The sequence below is a fragment of the Gadus morhua genome, chromosome 21 (assembly GCF_902167405.1).
Source record: "Gadus morhua chromosome 21, gadMor3.0, whole genome shotgun sequence".
NCBI classification, from domain to species: Eukaryota; Metazoa; Chordata; class Actinopteri; order Gadiformes; family Gadidae; genus Gadus; species Gadus morhua.
This window is the reverse complement of record NC_044068.1, coordinates 12,729,237-12,750,556: the sequence shown is the minus strand read 5'-3', so window position 1 is coordinate 12,750,556 and position 21,320 is coordinate 12,729,237. Positions and strand designations below refer to the sequence as shown.

Sequence of the window (21,320 nt, the reverse complement as noted above, 5' to 3'; positions counted from 1 at the left end):
CAGCAGCCCTGACCTTTGTGCTGTTTGTATAATGGGCATATTCCAGAATAGTCTTAAGATTCATGACATTTCTGTAATTGGGCCGTTCACTGGATGGTTGGAACTTAATCAGATTATCTTTTTTTTAACTGCTGTGTTTTCACTGACACTTAATGAAAATGTTAGTATGAGAAGAGGTCTAGGGTAACATTTACTTTAAAATAGGAACTGTAAATCTTTAGTATCCTGCCTTCGGTTAATTTCCTGTGAATCAGTTTATGCAACAGACTAGGAAATGCAAGGAGATTCTGTCCTGATTAACAACCTACCAAACACTGTCCCACTTGGCACAGCTGCAACAAACCATAATGAACAAAATAGTCAATAAGACCATCAAAGTCTGGCTGATATTTTCCACAATCTTTGATTTCGCGGTTGATAATTCTGCAAAACAGTGTATGTTTGGAGACATCGCTTGCATAGTTGATGAGTCATCATGAGCACATCGCTCCAGTCCTTGCATCACTACATCGGCAGCCTGCCTACTTTAGAATCTAATTTTTAAATCCTGCTCTTTTATAGCCCTGCATGGTACTGCTCCAGCCTTTAGCTGGGACCTCCTCGCCCTTTACCTCCCCAGCAGCCCCCTTAGGTCCTCCTCAGGCCTACCAGACATCTAAAGCTCCTGCCTTAACACCACAGCGGGCAGGGGTTTCTCGGACGCTGCATCCACACTCTGGAACCATCTGCTAGCTGATATCCAACCCTGTTTCTGTTCCTGTTTTTATTGCGTCCCTTATTTTGACTGCATGTGAATTGCCTCTCTGTGCAGTTGTACTGCAACAAATCTGTACACCACTTTGGTACCAACTTTTTTTTAAGGTGCTTTAGAAATAAAGTCAACTAACCCATCAATTATGTGCGTGGCCTTTCGCAAAAAAAACACGATGTGGCCATCTTGTTCATATCCTCAATCTACAAACTAGTAGGTTGGAGAAGTGTCATTGTTGATTTCAAGCTGATTGGTCGTGAAATGCTTTAGCAGGGGCTTGATTTTAAAAAGATCATCTGCCATAGAAATTCCAGTTTTTGCACCCCTATCTATGCCTCTTCAACCAATCTTCTCCACCTTTGGTACACATCTTGTACACGGGAGCATGTATTGATACCTTTGAGTAACACAGCGGCCCTATTTGGGTAAAATCATACATATTTTGTGCCTACACTTTATGGTACTTGCATCTAGCTCACCAAACACCAGCCAATAATAAAGCATTTTAGTTGTAGCCCCGCCCTCCAAGTCATTATAGCTGATCACACGCACCTGCACGGTTTCTCAACGCAAACTCTCAATCACAACAAGCACATCCTGCAAGAACTACTCAGAACTGTTGAAGAGTAAGGTAGGTCTAAATCACAAATTCATAAAATACTTAAGTGAAGTTTATAATGTTTTTTTGGACCAAGAATTATTATATTATAGGAAATGATAATATTCAACCAGTATAAACAGTCCTTTATTTTGTTCAGCTTTTTTGATTTTGTTTTTAGTTATGCTGTACTATCAAACTTAGGTTCTGCTTTATTTTTATAGGTCTTTTTTTAGCTGCCTTGATGTCAACCTCATTTTTGGAAACTCAAGAAATGCTCTCCTTGATGTGTGGTTCTGTTTCTGATGGTTTTTATCCAGTCAAGGTAATGGAAGTTTAAAAACGTTTATTTTTCATTACGTTCTCTCTTCCTGGCTCAGTGGTTTATGAGTTTTGCTGATTCTTTGTTAAATATAGTGTGGAATAGACGCCTACTTTTGCATTGAGCTGTGCATTGCTCAAAAGATAACAAAAATTACGATTCTTTTTTTCCTATTGGAGTCATTGAATGTTGGTCTGTTGTGCAATTTAGAAAGAAATAAGGGGCCGCAAAAATGAATCACACAGGGGAAAAACGCCTCGTTAAAAATATGATTATTTTCTACCCTTGTATTGAAGCTAGTTAGCTCGATCATTGTATATTTATTCAAATGTTAATCGCAGTTAAGTATGCTTCACTGTTTTCTGTTCACAATCGTTTGTACCAACATTACCAGTGCAACATTGTGTGCTTTGCAAATGCGAGATGCAAGATGTGATTTGGTGCTTACTTCCACGTTCTGACTTATGAAGACATTTGTGTGTAATGCTTTGTATCATTGAACTCATTATTGAATATGAAATCTCCCTCGCAAGTTTTGTTCCTGTAAAGGCAGTCAGAGTAGTGTGATGTGTTGCTACTGAGAATAGAGCAGATCATCTTCAAGGCCAGCTCCCCGAACCTTGGCCACGAACGGCAAAGACCAGCAAAACAACTTGTTCTGAATGTTCTAAAATAAGTTTGAAGTTTGTGCTCTATTTAATTGTAGCCTATTCGGAAGGTTATTCAGGCTTAGATTTATCTAGCATAATCCTATCAGCTTGATGCTCAACCTGCACGCTCTTAAGCACAGACCACAGCTATATTATGTCCTGATCGCTTCCACCCTGCCATGACACTCAAGATTCAAGATTCAACATGGTTTATTGTCAAATGCACAACAATTACAGCAGCAGTCGCTAGCAATGAAGTTTGTGATTCTCAGACTCCTTCAACAATGCAATATGAAAAGAAAGTGTAAGAGAAACATAACCTGGACATGAAATTATTTTGATTAAAAAATTATATAATAATAGCTGTAAACGAAATAGAATACTGTGCATGAAATAATTAGAATAAAAAACAAATATAACTATAAATGATAATATCTACAATTGGTGCACAGCATCAACAGGTGTGAAATGTAAACAGACATTTTTAAACAGATGTTGACTGTTATAAAGTGGCATCGTGGTGAGCTAAGTAGCTCACGATTTCAACAGTCCTATGGCCTCTGGGATGAAACTGTTCCTGAGTCTGGTGGTGCAGGACACTCAACTGTGATATCAGTTTCTTGTCTGTTAACGTCACGGTTTGATCCAGACCTTTGAGCTTGTTGCTGCAGCAATACTGCCCCCTTTCAGCACAACCATGGCGGAAACAAGCGACGTCAACGCCAACGAATGGTTTCTCTAGCCGGCCAAACCCGACACGCCAGCTAGCAACCGTCGACCTATCCATCATCAAGATTCAATGCCAAACCGGCCTCGTAAACACGCTCGTATACAGTAGATGCTTGGGATCTAGACGACAAGTGGAAGGAAAGCGTGCATATTCATATCGTCAATCAAGATGGGGGTGAGGGAGAGCTGAGGGCTGGCTTTACATCTGAATAAACAGACGAGGCGGCACGATGAAGGTAATTAAAATGCAGCATGTGAACTTGGCACCCTAATTGCGCTAATTTCATAACAAAATTCATGAAACCGGGGAGACAATAAAAGATGAAGAAGATTGGCACAGACTATTGTGCTTTGCCAAAAGAAACCCAACGCAGCATTAGCGTTATTAAGCAAATCTTTCAAACCCTTGCGGGAACTTCCAGACTACCTGTCTCCCTCCCTTGCATTATTGGCAAACAAACCGATTCAACACACACACACAAAAAAAAAAGTTTTCAAATTAATTTCTATACCTTTTCAAAGCGGAACCAACTGAATTACTTCATGGTCTTTAGTCTAGACTCGGGAAATGCCCAGGAGGGGCCCCTGTTTGAAGAAGCGTGTGCATCATCCACTGCAGTTAAAAGAGGTCTGGGTGGGAATGGAGTGTGGGCGCGGTGGGAGAGTGGGTTGGGGGGGGGGGGGGGGGGGGTGGAGGCTGCTGCTGCTGCTGCTGCTGCTGCTACGGGAGCTAAAAGCCAAAATAATCAATCGTCGTCCTGCCAGATGCGAATGGTATCAGCCCCTTGGAGAGCAAAAACAATGCATGAGGATCTATACGCCAAACGCTCTATGATACACACACACGTACACTAATTCTGTCTCTCGCAGACAAATACACACACACACACTTGCAGACACACAAGGTTAAGCAAAAACTGTAGTCTTTGACTGTAGTCAGCATGTTAATATTTACAGTTCGCCCCGAGACCATGCATTTTTTATCCTCCCTCAACCTTACCACCCTCTCAGTATTTGCAAATGAGACTCCAGCCCGTGGCCATGTCTCCTCCTCCATTACTATAGTTAAAGGCTGAAATGTAATTTTAGAAATTAGGCATTCATCATCTGTGTCATTGGTGGTTAGGTCTTGCCAAAATGGCCCTCGAATCATTTAGACCTCAGGGTCCGGATTGAGCTAATGCTATTACAGAAGCTTAGTGGGGACATCAGTGAGGAGCCGCTGTCTCAATCTTCCGGAATAATTTTTTTTTGTGGCTTCTAATGTCTTCTGGCAAGAAGCGGGGCTCCATTTTAACACCCTCTGACGTTGACCTGCACTTCTTCTTTCTGTGTGCTAATTATAGTGCACAGTGGTCATACATTATTTGCCTATGTACGCATTCTTCTCCCTCGCTCTCTCGCTCACATGGACCCCCGACGGCTGTGTACAGGCCCCCCATGCTAACCGAATCCCACGGCTGTCTGTTTTAGCTGTGAGTGAATGCCCTGTTCTGCATGCCATGGCATGCACACTGTACAGGAGGGAGAGGGGTGGGGGGTAGAAGATGGAGGAGCCAGAAGTTCATCTCTCCCCTCCTGTGAAAGGCCATTCATAAGACGAACACGCGCGCAAGTAGGCACGCACAGACACACACACGCGCACGCACGCGCGCAAACAGACGCTCGTTCTTTCCCACAAACACACACACACAGGGACGGGAACATACGGCTATTTTATTGGACTCGGCCGGTTCTGAATTCCATCCATCCAGATATTTAGACGGACATCAGTAATAAATAGAGGGGAAGATGAAAGGAAGGCGCTAGCTAGCCAACAATTGAACACGAAAGCCTTTTTTTGAGAGTTGCACCGCCAAAGAACTGCAAGGGCTCTGCAGTGACTCGTTCCGCAAGGCCAGCGGTTGTATCTCTGCAAAGCATGGTGGGGGATCAGGTGCAATGCCATATCACAGTCCACCCTTGATAGCTAACCGTGGCGGCTTTTCCACAGCGCTGCTACAGAATTGTGTGTGTGTGTCTCATTGAAAAGAAACCTCAGCCGCCACAGCAAGAAAAACGGGGGCATCAAATATTTCATAAAAATGGAGAACCAAACCCTGAAGCAAATTTATTATAGATTTAATGGGATTTAGTGGGTTACATAGTTGTACTGACATTTTGAAAATTTTAAAACTTACGATGAGATAATTGTTACTGGCATTTTTGGGCTACCAGGAAGCGTCAATCAAATGTTCTGGCAAGAGCCCCCAAATCAGATTATAGCGAGCAGAGACGGTGAAAGCCTCAACAGAAATACAGCCCCGTTCCTAAGTGAACAAAAGTGTCTGCTAAAAGTGCGACAGAAGGAGTCTCTTAAATTGTGATAATACCAATGATGATATAAGTAACAATACAAGCTTGACATTGTTCCAATGTGCCCATTGATGATGAGGTATAACGCACCCGATGTCTGTAGTGTCTAGAATTGTACTGTGAACTTTGCTTTTTCAACTTGCCTTTGGAAAACTCCATTTCAGTCTGTTTTGATTTCTCTCTCAAAAGAACGGCAAGCGGGGAGAGTTCTTAATTCTCTGTAACGTAGGAACGGAGTACACTGTAGCAGAACAACGTTGCACCCATCGCAAATGAAAACCCACCATCCCCTGGAACATAGCGAACTGCAATAACAACACCAAAAGTGTCGTTTAATAACAACACCAAAGTGTTCCGGTCGGTATTCATTCCATGCATTCACACGGCATTCAGGTATTCAGACGGCAAATCAACAAGTGCTTCAACTAGCACACCGACCAGCAAGGCCAGTATTGGGGTATTTAGTTGTTTATATCGACAAGTGTATGTCGGAGGACCCTTTCTATTTCTCTCACTCTCACCCTCGACTTTTGCCTTAGAGTGCCGGACGCACACAAGTGCAACTAATAACATGAATTATGGGTCAATGTCAAAGTACGGTCTGTCAGCGAGGCCATTGTGTTGGCGGGTAAAGATAGTAATGTAATGAGCTGCACCTGTGATTAGCCCCGCTATGACAGCCTCCTCGCTCCAGTGTTGACACAAAGTGCCCGGGAAGACGGAAGCGTAAAATAGCCACCCTTCACCGAAAATAAACGTCTATATTTCTCTCTCTGTCCGTCGGTATTCAATTGCTAGAGTGTGAGATACTGTATGGAGGTGGGGAGGAAATGCCGGGGAGATGGCTGTGCGTTATACCTAGCCAGCCCTGGCGTCGCCCTAATTGGAGGGAATGTTAGTTTCCCTGCATCCTCCTGGGCTTATTGTGTCCTTTTTGTGCAAGGGGTTCTTTCTGTAGTCCTAACCTGTTCTCTAGAGGAGGGAGTCAAAGCAGGGCGATATCTCGTGGCGGCCGGGGGAAGCGAACTAGCTGAGTGGAGCTCGACGTCAGCCAATGCTAATGAGCGTACCCCAGTGCCGTTACGGAGACCTACATAAAACGAGCGTTGGATGGAGAGCGATTTCCATCAGGGTGGTTGGGTTTCTTTGTATCCAGTGTTGTACATAATTGAGTGAGCGGCCATTTAAAGGGTAGCCTTGCACACTTGCTTCTGGGTTACGGCTCTGCAGACGCGTAAAGGTTTTCAGGTTAATGGAATACAATTAACGTGGAGAAATGCCACCGTGGCCATAAAAGACATTTAAATATCCAAGGATTTCCGTCGCTGTGGGCTCTGTTAGTATTTCCACGACACTCGAGTGAGAACGCAAAACATCAGGTTTAAATGCTCACAGGAGAGAACCCGTTATAAAGATAGATAGTTGATGAGCTCCTCTAAGTGTGCATGATTCTACCTTTTAATGATTGTCCTTGTTTGTGTGGTTTGTGAGTTCCTCCTTTGATTGGCCCTGTATTTGAATGGTTAGTAAACTTGCCTTCACTTGCACCTTTGTTTTTATGGTTCTGGTGTTGTAATTCTGAGAACAGACTGCCAAATCCCTCTGTCACACTCCTCTGGCCATCACTGTTCAGTATCAACTGTTCAGTAGCAGCGGGGGGGGGGGGGGGGGGGGGCTCAAGTTGCCTCATTGCTATCCTAGAGTTCACTCTTCTTTCCTCTCTCCTTGGCCCCATCTGTTTCTCTCCGTCTCTCTCTCTCCATCCCTCCATATGTGTGGCCGGCTCACTTTCTCCTCTATCTCTCTTTTCACTCTCTCTTCTACCCCATCATGTGTCTGTCGCTCTCTGTCTCTGACATCTCTCCTATCAGTGTGTGTGTCTCACTCTCTTCCCTCTCTTCAACAACGGCCTGGCTCCTTTAACATTTGAACGTTAGATTGAGCTGGAAGATGGACTTTTAGGTCCTCAACCACAACACAGCATGGCTGCTCACACGCACGCACTCGTTATTTCACGTTGGCAGACATTTTGAAGGGTGTACCGTTGCATCCTCCTCCCCTGCCGTCTGAGTGTTTATACGGCACATGGGATGCAAAGGAAACGGTATCGCCGCTTTGCGCGGCACCCACGCTATACACGTTTGTCTTTCAAACGACAAGGGGAAACGGCGACGATCGCAACTGACCGGGAACAAACCCAGCAACGCGGCACGTCAAGCATCTCAAACGAGCCGCATACCTTTTTCCGTTGCTGCGGCAACGGATCCCCCGGCGTGCAAAGAAGCCAGAGTGAGAAAGAAAGGCTTGGTGTGATATTGCTCTGGGTGCAATGAAGACCCATGCGCTCCCGAAGCGGAGGCACTCGTGGTCATCCTCATCGCCCCGGATTACACCCGCGCCCCACTAATTTGTCCTATTTTCCATGCATGTCTCCGAGGAGGAAACCCTATAAGTCTCGGAGGGCACCAGCCCCCTCTCCCTTAAGCCCCCCCCCCCCCCCCCCCCCCCCCGGACCCAAGTGACATCTCTCTTCAACTCATCTTCACACCCCTCCAGACCCCCTGCCTCTCTCTCTCGCCCTCTCAAGATTCAAAGGGCTTTGTTTGCACTGAGAACGTCTCTCTCTCTCTCTCATCTCTCTGCTCTCTTCTCCTTCTCTCTCTCTGAGAGAAGGCCTTAGGATGAGTGTGCCAGCTTAATAATTTATGACTCGCGTGACCTCTGACCCTTACTCCCTACCCCACCATCCCTACTTTGCAGACGAAGATGTTTAAGATTGAATCCTTCACCGCAAGACACACGTTTTATGACTGCCATATTCACAATTTATTTTAATATCCCCGAGTGTCACACTGACCCCCCCCCCCCCCCACCCCACACACGCACACACACACACACACTCCATGCCCTTCTCGATCTCGACATTTCCATCTTCATCTTTCTCAGTGAAGGCTATTCAAATACCAGGCTGCTGCAGAAGAGTTGCCCCCCCGCCACGATGTATGCTGGCGGGCGCCGGCGGCTGTAATGCGCCATTACATACTCTGAGAACATCATGGTGGCCCTCGCGCTCCCGCCACGACCCGCCACGACGCATGTCGTAAAACTCGACCGGGGATGACGTGACATTTTGCAACGGCCGTAAAAAATAAAAAAAAATAAAAAGGGTTGCGCCAGCGGCCCTCCTAACGTAAACCCTCCCTCCCTGCCCACGTCTGAAAACTCCCACACACACAAATACACACAAACACACAACCTCACAGGGTTGGTTAGTTGCGTGCCCTGCGGGCCTGTATGCTTTGCGCAGTGTATGAAGCGCTGTACACAAGTCTTTGCATGTTCCATTTACTCTATCCGTCGTACGCTGGGCCCACAAGGTTGTTCATGGATGATTACCAATACAAATGGGCCTTTGTTTGTGTGTGTTTCAATGAGGTCCATATGGATTTTGATGTGTTTGCGTGTCTGTGTACTGTGTATTCATTTGATTGCATTCAACTGGGTCCCATTAACCTTGCATAGGGTGTTGTGTTGGTGTGTGTTACTGTGTGTATGTGTGTGTATTCTGTCCCTACACATCACATCAATGGATTATTAGCTGTAATTGTAGTACTGAACTGTATACATTCTTCATGAGGATGTGAATCCATTGTTTTGAGTGTGTGTGTGTGTCTGTGTGCGTACGTTCATACATGATTATGCATAATTCTCATGTGACGCAGTACATATTGAATATATTGAAGTGTGTGTCTGGTTTGTTGATGCATTCAGTGTGGTTGTAATTGAATCAGTTTGTTTAGTGTACCATCAGTGTGTGTTTGTGCACGTAACTTGCTTCTGCCTCTCCCGTCGTTTCTCCCAGAAATACTGTATACTCACAAACACACACGCGCACACGTGGCTTGCCTACAGAAGCACATGAATAATAATGAGCCAGCGTGGCATCGTTATATGTGTATCAGCGCGGTTGGTGCCTGACTGTATCTCTGCCATCCAACTGGTTGGTGGGTTGGTGGGGGGGGGGGGGGGGGGGGATGTGTAGGGACAATGGATGACATTGACGGGCAGCACGCCGCCAGAACATCGCTCCACCGCCGGCGCCACGGAGTGGATGGGCTGATAGCAGCAGATGTGACTCTAATTGCGGCGGTGGTGTTTGCGCTGGTGGTGGCGCTGTGTGGGGACGGTGGGTGGGGGGAGGTGTGATTGAAGCTCAGGATGTCTCTCTGTCACTATCAGGAAACTCAGCCCCTCCCCCATCCACTCCCCCCCCAGTCTCCCTCCCCCCGCCGTCAGCTACTTCTGAAAGCCCCCCCCCTCCCGACATGGTGTCTAATTAGAGGGGCTTATCTCTGACTATCAGACACACCTGACTCGCCCGCAACATGCAGCATTTGGGGGGTTCTGTGATCGGTAGGATACAGAAAATGTGTGAGTGTGTGCACATGTGTCTGAGGGTATGTGAGTGTGTGAGTGTGTGCACATGTGTCTGAGGGTACGTGAGTGTTTGCATGCTGAAACTGGCAGGTTATTACTTCATTGCAAAATCAGTCCCTTTGGTATTTCAAGTCAGAAAATAAACAAACTTAGAGTGCTGCTGTTTAACACTGCCAATCTAGTATCCCCTCAGTGCTATTTAAAGACGAGGGGAACTAGTGTACAGGTGGGGTTGGATTGCCTGATTGTGGTGCCTTTCCAAGTAAACCGGGTCATTCTTGCGGGACAGAATGTAGGAGCGATGCCATTCTTCAAGAGTTAATTGGATCGTGTGTGTGTGTGTGTGTGTGTGTGTGTGTGTGTGTGTGTGTGTGTGTGTGTGTGTGTGTGTGTGTGTGTGTGTGTGTGTGTGTGTGTGTGTGTGTGTGTGTGTGTGTGTGTGTGTGTGTGTTAGCCCGCTGCAGGCTCCATATGACGAAGAGATGAAACATGTTAGGCTATTATTGGTTTCTTCCTGAGAAAAGTAATTGTTAGCACTCAATATTTTTTCCGCTGCAGTGGACCAGCAATATATGACCAGCTGTATATGTCCAGCAACTTATGACCAATGTTGTGATTATGTTTTGACATGGGTGCTGCATGGGTGCAAAATAGTAAAAAAAAAATAATAATAACTTTTTAACTGGGTGTGCTCTACCAAGCACAATCATACACTTCTCTGGCCACGTCGGAATGTGTTTTTTGTGTGATTGTATCTCCAAGAAGTACAGCGTCACTTTGCAAGCTAGCGGCCCCTCTGGCCAGACACAACGGCATTTACTCATTTTGTCTTCCAATTTCAATAATACGATTTGAGGTTGCATCCTCTCCTTGTACTTTCACGCCCTTGGTCAGAACAGACAAAATGATTCCCTGGGTTGAATGGGTCGTGGAAAACACGCAGTGAAAAGTTGCATGCTGGAGTTTTAAATGCATATTGAAAGCATTTGATAGTAGGAAGTTTTGATCAGATCAGCCAAGCCAATATATTAATGTTAACATGGGTTTGTTTTTCCTGCAGAACTCTGTTGTTGAATACCCAGCAAGGAGATGCAGCAACATAAAAGATTTCAAGGGGCTGACTTGCATTGTGACAGCCTGATGTATAATCCTAGAGGAGAGGCACTCTGAATTTGAGTGTTTTGAAAACTTTTCCCTTTTATATTTTGTTCATATTACTTTTATTTTCTTTCACGTAAGATGTGGGTGTACCAGAACAATACGGATGAAATGTATGGTAAACAGGTAAACATCGTGTCTGTATGAACAACAAGGACACCTTGTAAGAAGGTAAGGGTCAAGTGAGTGACACAAAGCAGCTCTCTGTTTCTCTACGGCTCTGTTCCTCTCCAAGGCCATCTGTTCTCCCTCTTCCTTGGCACCCTTTCAAAAATCAATTTGACAAAATTGTCATTCAGCTCGAGCGCTGCCATTAGGATTTTAATAATTCCATCTTCCTTCAGCCTCTTTATCCCTGCTAACCCCCGCGACCCTCTCTTGGGTTACTCTTTGGGGTGCGGCGAATAATTAACCGGCGGCCGGCTTTGCAAGAGCACACACACTAAGATACAGTTCATGCAGTGTAGGGCAATGAAAGCCCTGTAACCAGTTCCCCTCTCTCTTTCTCGCGTGTGTGTGTGTGTGTGTGTGTGTGTGTGTGTGTGTGTGTGTGTGTGTGTGTGTGTGTGTGTGTGTGTGTGTGTGTGTGTGTGTGTGTGTGTGTGTGTGTGTGTGTGTGTGGTCCCCACACCGAAGTACCCCATTGTTACCAACCCCATGTCTGTCAATGTTTGATCGACCAAGAGAAGCTGCTCCGATACACATGGAGAGACATTGCGGTGCAGCAGGGGGTGTTGAATGAATGTGGGGAAGTTAAAACACGCACACATCCATAATCAGACACACACACACACACACACACACACACACACACACACACACACACACACACACACACACACACACACACAGACACACACTCGCCCACACTGCCTCATATCTTGCTTGGTGCAGGTGCAGTAGAGGTGGACAAAATAAAAGAGAAAGGAAGATAAAGGTGCTCTCTCTGTAACTCCCTCTCTCTCTCTCTCTGTTTCTCCCCCATCCCCGTATGACAGAGCACTTATTGGGCTGCAGTCCATCTACTGGTGGAAGGGGTGGGGTGAGGCCGATGATTGAAGAGTGTTTGAGGGGGGGTGGAAATGCCGTCATGCAATCATTTCCCTTGTCTTATCCACTCTTTTCTATTTGAAAGTGCTTTAGCCTTGTTATTACTTTGTGCTTGTGCCTGTGTGTGTGTGTGTGTGTGTGTGTGTGTGTGTTTGGCGCATCGACGGTGTTAGCATTACGTGGTATTCACTCACAGGTTTATCCACGGCTGTATGCAGAAGTGCGGGCCCCAACCCCGGGCTCAACCCGTGGATTAGTCGCGGGGGACTGTACCCTGTATATCCCAGCCGATCAATAGCCCCGCTCTGGCAGAGCTCCATGCAGCTGCGGCCGCTGCTGCTGCTGCTTTAGAGGCTGGTCGTTTCTAGGGACTGTTTTAAAATGGCCTACGAGATCTCCCAGCCGCGGTCTCCGTAGAGCGTAATGGCCAGGGCTTTTTATGCCGCCGCCATTTGGCTAATGTTCCCGGAGCGTAAAGTACCCGCCCGCTAACGGCCACCATGATTCCTTATTGTCGTGTGTAGCGGCTGCCGTCTGTACCGCGTGCAGACGTGGCAGCGAAGCGCCTGCTGAAGAATACCGCGGCTCTCATTAGCTAGCATTCACTCAGGGCCGGCAAGGTGTTTTTTTTTGTCATATAATGATCATAAAATTAATAAAAAGTTTTAGTTCTCCTCTGTTAATCTTTTTATTAAATCCTAGCGATGATGAGATAAGACCATTTTGTGGACATCTTCTGGGGAAACCGTTCAAATTTAAGGGTGAAAATATGTAATCTTTCCCTCCTATTTCTTAGTGGGAAAGTGGATGTAATTCTTTAAATCCAAACAGCTCAGGAGGGCTCCCCTGGCCAGCATAATGAACCTTTAAACCCTATTTAGCTGAGCTGATTGACTCCCAGTGCACTCCGGAATCACATTGCCAAAGAGCAGGCGACATTGTCTTTCACTTACAAAACAAGCAACTCCATATGTGGAGCCAGCCAACCAGTGACGACAATACATTTGTCATGTTTTAAAGAAACAAGTGATGTCACAGTCCCAAATGATATACTATGATATACACCTCTGTTTTGAGGATCAATAGACCATTTTCACAATGGTCAACATCGTAGGACAAACACAAGTGTTGCTCACAACAACTATTACTTGTTATAGTATTGCTACTGTGATGTACTGTGATGGGCACGGGTTCTAGACTCAACTAGGGAAGATGTCTCCTACCCATGTCCAGGTCCATGAAAGGCGCAGACCTATAATTAGTGTTATGAGTTGACAAAAAGTCTATTCAACAAAAAAGATTTTAGAACCCCCACTTACTACATGTCATTTTGTTTATTCATAGTTAAATGTGCTGCGGTGTGGATACAGCGGTTTGGTGGCGAGTGCACGTTAGAGTGGGAGACCCTCTAATCTAGCTGTTGTTGCCGGCTAATTTGCCTCGCATATGCTTGGAACACTTCAGCACAAAAGCGGCTGTGCAGCGTTATCAGGCCCGTGGGCTCGTGTGACACGCGTACAGTGGTGTACAGCTGGGAACTGGCAACTTGTTTTGATGACTGCAAAGTGGTCGGAATTTACAGTTTCAAGAAGGCGTTGGGCAATCACTCCTGCTAATGTGCCGTTCCCCCCCCGCCCCCACCCTAAAGTGTTGACTAATTGGAAACATTGAGATCTTGACGCCAGCAGTTAATTTGTTTTTCTTGTGTGTATTTATGGCGATAAGTTGTCCACTCGGAAAGCATTGATGAGAGATAGGCCGATTACCGGCGCTTTTGTCGCGGTTGATGATAAAGCCGTGAGGAATAGTGGCGGTTGGTTAAAGCCAGCAATATGAGGGCCCCCCTCTCTGCACCCCTCTGACCACCAACCCCCCCGCCACTTGGCAGTGACCTCCCACCAAACAAAATGCCAGGGGTCCCTCAACCTGGCACGACACACAATCAAGCAGTGAAAAAATCAGCACTAGCACACCAGTGTGTGTGTGTGGGTATGTACATGAAGATGGGTGCGGGGGGGGGGGACGACAGCTGACTTTGACCTTTTTCCTAGTTGACCGTGCCAAGAAGAGGGTTTGAAATCAAATCTTAATTAAGATCGGGGGCCGAGAGACGGAGATGCGATGCGGTCCTGGCAACCTTTTGCAGCGTTGGCGATAGATCGGCCGGATACAGAGCGGAGTCATTGTAGTGCCGGGCTGTCTGTTATCAGACACGAGGAACCACACGTTTCACATCCAGGTTGGCCCCGGAGGGAGCGAAATGGCTTTTGTTCCGACGATGTTTCCATTGTTGTCGCCATATTGTGCGGACAGCGGACAACTATGTAGGTGTGATAGATTTTTCTCGTATACTATATGCAAATCGAGGAAACTGTCGCCAAACGGTGCCAGATAGCAAGCAGGGCCAAACAAGAGATGCTGCCAGTAGATGCCTTTAATGTTTGGTAGTAACTACAGTGTGGACTCGACACCTTTTACCTGTACCAGTCCATTAAAAGGAAAACAATACTGATTTGAACTAGTGATGCTTGCTCAATGCTAGCAGTACGGTTGGCAAAAGATAACAACCGAAATCTGACTTGGTGAGTAGATTTCTTGGACAGCTTAAGCAGTTTTTTTTTCAGTCAAAGCTTTCATTGTTATAGTCTCCATGTTTGAATATAGCAGCTTGCAGATTTTATTTTAGCATTCTTTTCCGCTACGCTTTCACTACAGGCTACGTTGACATTTCCTCTCCTTGTATTTTCCACTGCTTTCATCATACACCAACTTGCTGGGGCTTCTTTTTTGACAGAATTGCACTGTGCAAATACATTTACTAAGAGGGCCAGCCGTGGTTTGGGGAATCGGTGATCCTGCCAGCAGTGCACTACAGTGCGACCATCTCGCACTCCTATATGATTCTCTTGTGCAACCTTGAATTTATATCAAGAGCACATGTGCCAGCGGATCTTTTTTTAAACGTTCTAATTAAAATGAAAAAGACCACGTCGCTGGCTTTCACACATAACACGACAAGTTTGAAGACTGACCAAAGAAGCCCCCCGATATCACACTTCAAACATTCACATAGAAGTTGGGCTGATTGGATCATAAATTTGTTTCGCCCCATTTGCCGCATTGCTGCTTATAAATAACTAGTCCCACACTTTGTGGAGAATGGCTACCCCTGTGCATGTAGCATAACAACATTAAACAAGGGAACAACAACCAAACCAAGACAATTACAAGCAATGTCCTCTAAGAGAGGTGAATCAATATTGCTCCTTTACCTCAGGAATGGTGATAGCAGTAAGATGGATGAAGGTTGCTGCTAAACAGAAGATAAACTAATTCTTCAATGACTGGAAGAAGGATTTAATTTGCTGGATATATATCTATATATAAAATATATATCAAAATAATATAAAATAAATGTATATAAAAAAGGTTTGTGCGAGTGATCAGTCAGACACAGGTTAATTCATTGATGGGTAAAGTGGAGTGGAATGTGGGGAGCAAAAAAATTAAAATGTAAAAACCCTGCAGGGTCGCAGCATATTAATATAGGAGGAAGGAATGCAATTATGATTAACTTTGCATTTGACGTTACGTTACGTTAGCTAACAACATCAATGTTAATGACCTTCAGTCTAATCTGTTAATAGGCTATTTGTTGAAAAACAAATAAAGCGCAAGTTACACTATATTAATTTGCATCATTTACATTGTGTCATGAGATCCTAATTTGTCCAAACAACGTGAGGCTATTTTTGGTCAAGTTTACCACGCTAAAGCCAGTGCGTGTGAAATTAGGTTAGCGTTCCCTCAGCTCAGCTGGTAAAGCTTTGTATCCTTCACCTCACACTTACCCTCTCAAAGCGTGCTTGTTTGTGTCTTTATTCACTGTCTGGGCGGGCTTTCCAAATTAGGATTTTGAACATGTACAAGAGAACACCGATACTTGCCGATAAATGCATAAAAAGTAAAAGGGGTAGCAAGCCTAGGGCATCTAGGCACCTTGAAAAGAGGCACTGTCAGCAAACACTGACAGCCTGGCCCGCACATCAGGTGTTGGGACAACTTCAACAGAGGAACTCAACCATCCCTTCCTGGCACAAGAAGTTCACAAGAAAAAGATAAGAGTGCTTGGTGGAGAAGGTGAAGGCTGCTTGCTATGTCTCTGTTAAAATAGACGGGGACACAGACGGATCACACAGGGAATGCAAGACACTTTAGGTGAGGCACGTCGAGGATTGAAAGCTTGTGAACCGACTAATGTTCACCGCAAATGGGCGAACAGTTGCTTGGTGAGTTCACTTTCTTTGCTTGATTTAAGTTGTTAATGGTCAGAAAGGAACGCTTACCGGTCACTCTGCGGATTTTTAAGAATATTTTGCTTTTACACTGTCAAACGGCGAAGTCTTTGGGCACGGGAACAAACGTGTGGCACCGGAAACCGGCTGCATTCGAGGCTGACGGAGCCTCGGTCCACACAGCCATGTGTGGACCGTCATTGCAATTCACTGCATGCCACACAGGTTGCTCTTATTAAGACCACCAATCAGAATAGGCTACAAAACAAATGATCCTTCATCGTGATGGAGTGCGTCAGACACTACTCTAGACTCCTTATAGCAACCTTGACGCCTGCGGACTTCTGGCGCCCGATTCGCACTGCAATATTTAACCGAAGAAGGGGGTGTTGTAAATTACACTGTTGGGATTTTTAAATACCCTGGTATACCGGCATAACACCCAAGCCTAGACTAATAGACACAATTATTGTTATTTTATCACTTATTTTGCACCGCTAGGTCAGAGATGGTAATTGAGAAATGAGTAAATAGGAGTCTGACCTCCTCAATCTGAGGTGGAAGACGTACCATATCAGCCTCGAGTCAGGGAGAGTTGTGTGCCCTTGGAGAGGAGCTTAGTATTTAGCTGAGGATTCAACACTCTGTTTATCGGTTTAAATAGGAATTTATCTTTAGTTACCCTATGATTAAGAACACTTTTTTAACGAGCAGAGTTTTATCTTTTCCATCATTTATTCCTCCATGCCTAGGTATGCATTCCAGTGTGGAGGGAACACGATGGGCTCCACACATCCCCAGAGCAGCCCAGAGTGTCTTCAACACAGCCTGCTAAAAGGGGAGTGCGGTGGACAGCGGTCAATACTCTGTCACACATGTCCACAAGGAGCACTTTGCTTCTTTATCCACTGCTGAAATACAAGAGAGCAAAGAAGGTTGGTTTCATCTTACAGCGGATGTTGACTATTATAGGTTTCAGAATTATGAGCAAGTGACTAGATTTGAATATTTGATCTCCTACTCATTAGGTTAAGAGGGGAAATGCAAACAGTTGAGTTCAGCGCATTCAGATGCTTTTTGGCAAATCATTTCGTAAAGCTCATCTCCTTGAGCTACACCCTACGGAGGTATTAACTCATCCTCCGCCAAGCGATTTCAGAGCTTAGGAAGGCATTGACAGAGTGAGGTGCCATGGCAGCCCGACCAAAGAGAGATGGCATGCTCTTAAAGTTCATTGACTGCATTCAGGACCAGTGAGATGAAGCAGACAAGGCTTGAGTCAGAAAACTAAAGAGGATTATGATCATTCCTGAATAGTAAACATTTGTTTGAGGATGATGATGGGCAGTGTCACAGAAGGCTTTATTTCTAATAACATAATTGTTTTTTCATCAATTTGTGTTATTTGAAAGGACAACAGCCACACATATACGTGTCCTTGGTTGTATTTGTTATATTACTCCACAAGGGATTGCCGTTGACTGGGGATAATACTGGATTCCACGAAGCAGGCAATGGTCACCCCAGACTGGAGAAACATATTGTTACAAAACACTTTAAAAATGTTAAAATCTAAAATAATGTACAGATATGTATCCAGCTGTTCTGCACTTTCTATAAAACATTGAATGAAAATAAATAATAATCTAAACTCGATTATATTAGTTTTGTGACCGTTTGACGCTACATTCGAAATCACGATCCAAATGTGATTAATCGCCCAGCCCTAGTCGAGGGCCCCCAGATTTGGAAGATATCTCAATGAGGAGATCCAGGGATCAATCCAATGCTTTAAGGTCTTCCCCCACGACGCCTGGCCAGAAAACCAGGAGAAGCTTCTCAACTATGGCACGGCTGACACAAATTTCAAAATTGTCTTGTAAGCCATAGTTTCAGGGAAAAATCTTACAGCAGGTTGTAGCATCAAAAGAGCCAACTGACAAGACCCTTTAACTGTCCATCCATATGTAGACGTCTGTGTAGCTCTGCAAATTATCTATATTAATTCCTTACCCTCCCCTACCCTACGTTCCAATACCCGTCCTACCATACAATTTAGTATGCCAGAAAAAAGATTTAGTCGCAATACACAGTATGGAAAATGCAGTATGCCAACCATACCAGGATATTTGGTTGCGTTTCGCGGTTTGGAAGCGAGCATGCATTTTCGCTCTTCTGCCCCATAATCCTTTGCACAGCAAAGATTCAACTGACTCTGTGGAAGCTCTGTGGGTGGCCCTAAAGGTGTTCTTATTAGCAAAATCACCTTTAGTTTGTCCCAATTGTATGTTCTGTGTGCTGCAGTACATACTTTTTAATTGCTGCTGCAGTACGAACCACAAGTAAAAAGTATGCGATTTGGAACGCAGCCATGGCGATAACAATGTGTTTCAGATAAGACACCCCACAAAGTGCACTATATTCTATTTCGTTTAGGCCTTCTTTTGTGAACTGTGGCCCCTAAAATGTTCAACTAACTAGAACACCGTTAGCAGGGGGGAAAAGTTAGCGGAGACACCCCGCCTGCCGGCAGTGCTTTTGTAGTTGTTCAGCTCTCCCGCTCCGCCCCGCTGAGCTAAGCATGGCTAGCAGCAGGACCCTGGCTGCCTGCGTGTCGAGGGCACACACATTTCACCCTCGCAGCTCCTCACCCATGCCGACGAATAGCCTTGCCTGTGTGTGTGTGTGTGCCTGTGTGTGTGCCTGTGTGTGTGTGTGTGTGTGTGTGCGTGCATGTATATACGTGCACATGCCTGTGTGATTGAGTGAGAGGGTTCAGCCAAGCAGGGCCAGCAATCAGCCCTTTTAGTCACCTCCCTGCCAAGAAAGACCCTCCCGGGAGCGGGGAAACAGCCCCCGCCGCCCCTCGCAGCGAGGCGCCTCTGGATCTGTGTCTCTGGGTTAACCACCGACTTGCAATGTGAGCATCGTGTCAAAGGGCGGATTTGTAATTACAGTTACCCTTCAGTGACTCGCCAGGAAGCCGGAATAACGTAAGAAACTATTAAAGCTTTTGTAAAAGATCTGTCCTACTCAGCCTTGATGAAACACACACGCGTAGGCATGTGGACACGCATGTCACACACACACGCACATGTCACACGTACGCCTATCCATACGCAAACACACACAAACATACCCTCTTTGAGAGGGTATGTTTGTGCATACCCTCGCACACACACACGCACATACACACACAGACACCTACAAAGACATAAATACCCTCTCTCCCGCATACACAGAAACACACACACTCTCATAATCACACACACACGCACACACAACCACACTTCTCGCACCTCTTGCTGTGTGAACCCGATACCACTGATTTAATCAGATAAGCCTGAGGGGCCGAGGTTGGAGGGGAGGTCCGAGGAGGTGAATCAGGACGCTACAGTTTCAAGTGATTGGCCAGCCGGTGGACCAGGGAGGCAAGCCTCACCGCTATCGATCTGCCCCCCCCCCCCCCCCCCCCCCCCCCGTGTGAGGGGGTCGGCGGGGCTACGGGGAGGAGTCTGAACCGCTCTCATTAAGAGGTAATATTTTTCCATTAAGCGTTAACATTTCTACAAGGTATATAGATTGATTTCAAGAGAAACCCGATCGCAGTTTGCGGTTGATAGGTGCTTGCAAGCCCGTGTGTGTGTGTGTGTGTGTGTGTGTGTGTGTGTGTGTGTGTGTGTGTGTGTGTGTGTGTGTGTGTGTGTGTGTGTGTGTGTGTGTGTGTGTGTGTGTGTGTGTGTGTGTGTGTGTGTGTCGTCAAACGCCTGGGAGTGTGCGCTGCACATTCCTTCGACACGATTTATGTACACGAAACGTGTTTGCTATGCATTCATGAGCGATTATTATTTTGAATTGAACATTGTTTTCTTTGTTTGGTTTTTGTTTCAATCCATTTATAGTACGGTGGGGATAAGCAATATCCTTGTCTCTAGCTTACATCGGCCATCGCAGCCTCCCCCCTCTCCCTGCCCGTCACTGTCTCCTTCCCCACCTCCCACATCTAGCCATGGACAGCGCTCCCTGGGGGCTCACCCGTCTGCCCCACCACTGTGTGGGTGAAGATCAAGCACCTGGCATCATGCTAAGTGTTATCTCTGATCCGGCAGTCCTGCTATGCTGTGGCAAAACGACTGAGGGCAGACAGCACAGAGCCTGGGTCAGAAACCAACAGCTGCAAGGGGTGTAGGTACGACTTGTTATTCTAACAGATGTTCGAACAAAGAAAACTCATTGGCGTGAGTAGCTGAAGCTTACAGAAGGGGTTTAAAAAAGGTGGATATTTATAGTGGCCAGCGTACAAGGTATTGGTTCAGATGCCCACCTCCATCAACATGATTGGTTGAAACAAATATGAACCAAAAGAAAGTGAATCGCCCGTACGCACACGCACACGAACGCGCACACACACACACACACTACAAGGTTATCAACAAGTGCGCCACTGATAAAATCACATGTCATGTTTAGAGGTTTTTTAGATTTTCCGTTCAATAACCGGACAAGGACATTGTTGCATCGATAAGGTTCCACACGGATGATGAACCCCGAGGTCTTAATAACAACAACAGCAGCAACGTTTGACTGAAGCAGCCGAACGTGAAGGTTCAGTGAAGGGCGAGGCGTGGTGCATACGTGTAGTGCTGGGCAATAGCGTTGCAACAAGTTGAGACGTTACTAGTTGAACTACATCTCTCAGTAGTGTGGCGGTGACATGAAGTAGCTTTGGTTGATTTGGCCTTATTTTCAATCGCTTTTCAGGAGCTAAGCTGTTTTATTGATCACGTAGCACGCTAGTGTCCACAAAATCTAGATTTCCCGAGCATTTCTGAGGCTCCAGTCCAGCGGAAATTTCTGCTGCCGTCTGAAATAAATTGAAGAATCAGTAAGATATGGGATGATGATAGACATGGGAAGAGGTTAGGTGTTTTGGGTCGATGGTAGCTGAAAGAAAGTCTTCTGTATGACAGTGTCA

At 45.7% G+C, this 21,320-nt stretch overlaps 1 long non-coding RNA gene across 1 annotated transcript; it reads left to right on the top strand.

Annotated features, from left to right (window-relative positions):
• The first annotated feature begins 1,326 nt into the window (after positions 1-1,326).
• On the top strand, positions 1,327-17,285 carry LOC115533974 (uncharacterized). The gene is made up of 3 exons (XR_003974273.1): positions 1,327-1,382; positions 1,574-1,674; positions 17,098-17,285. It is a non-coding gene; the product is annotated as an uncharacterized LOC115533974 (long non-coding RNA).
• The last annotated feature ends 4,035 nt before the right edge of the window (positions 17,286-21,320 follow it).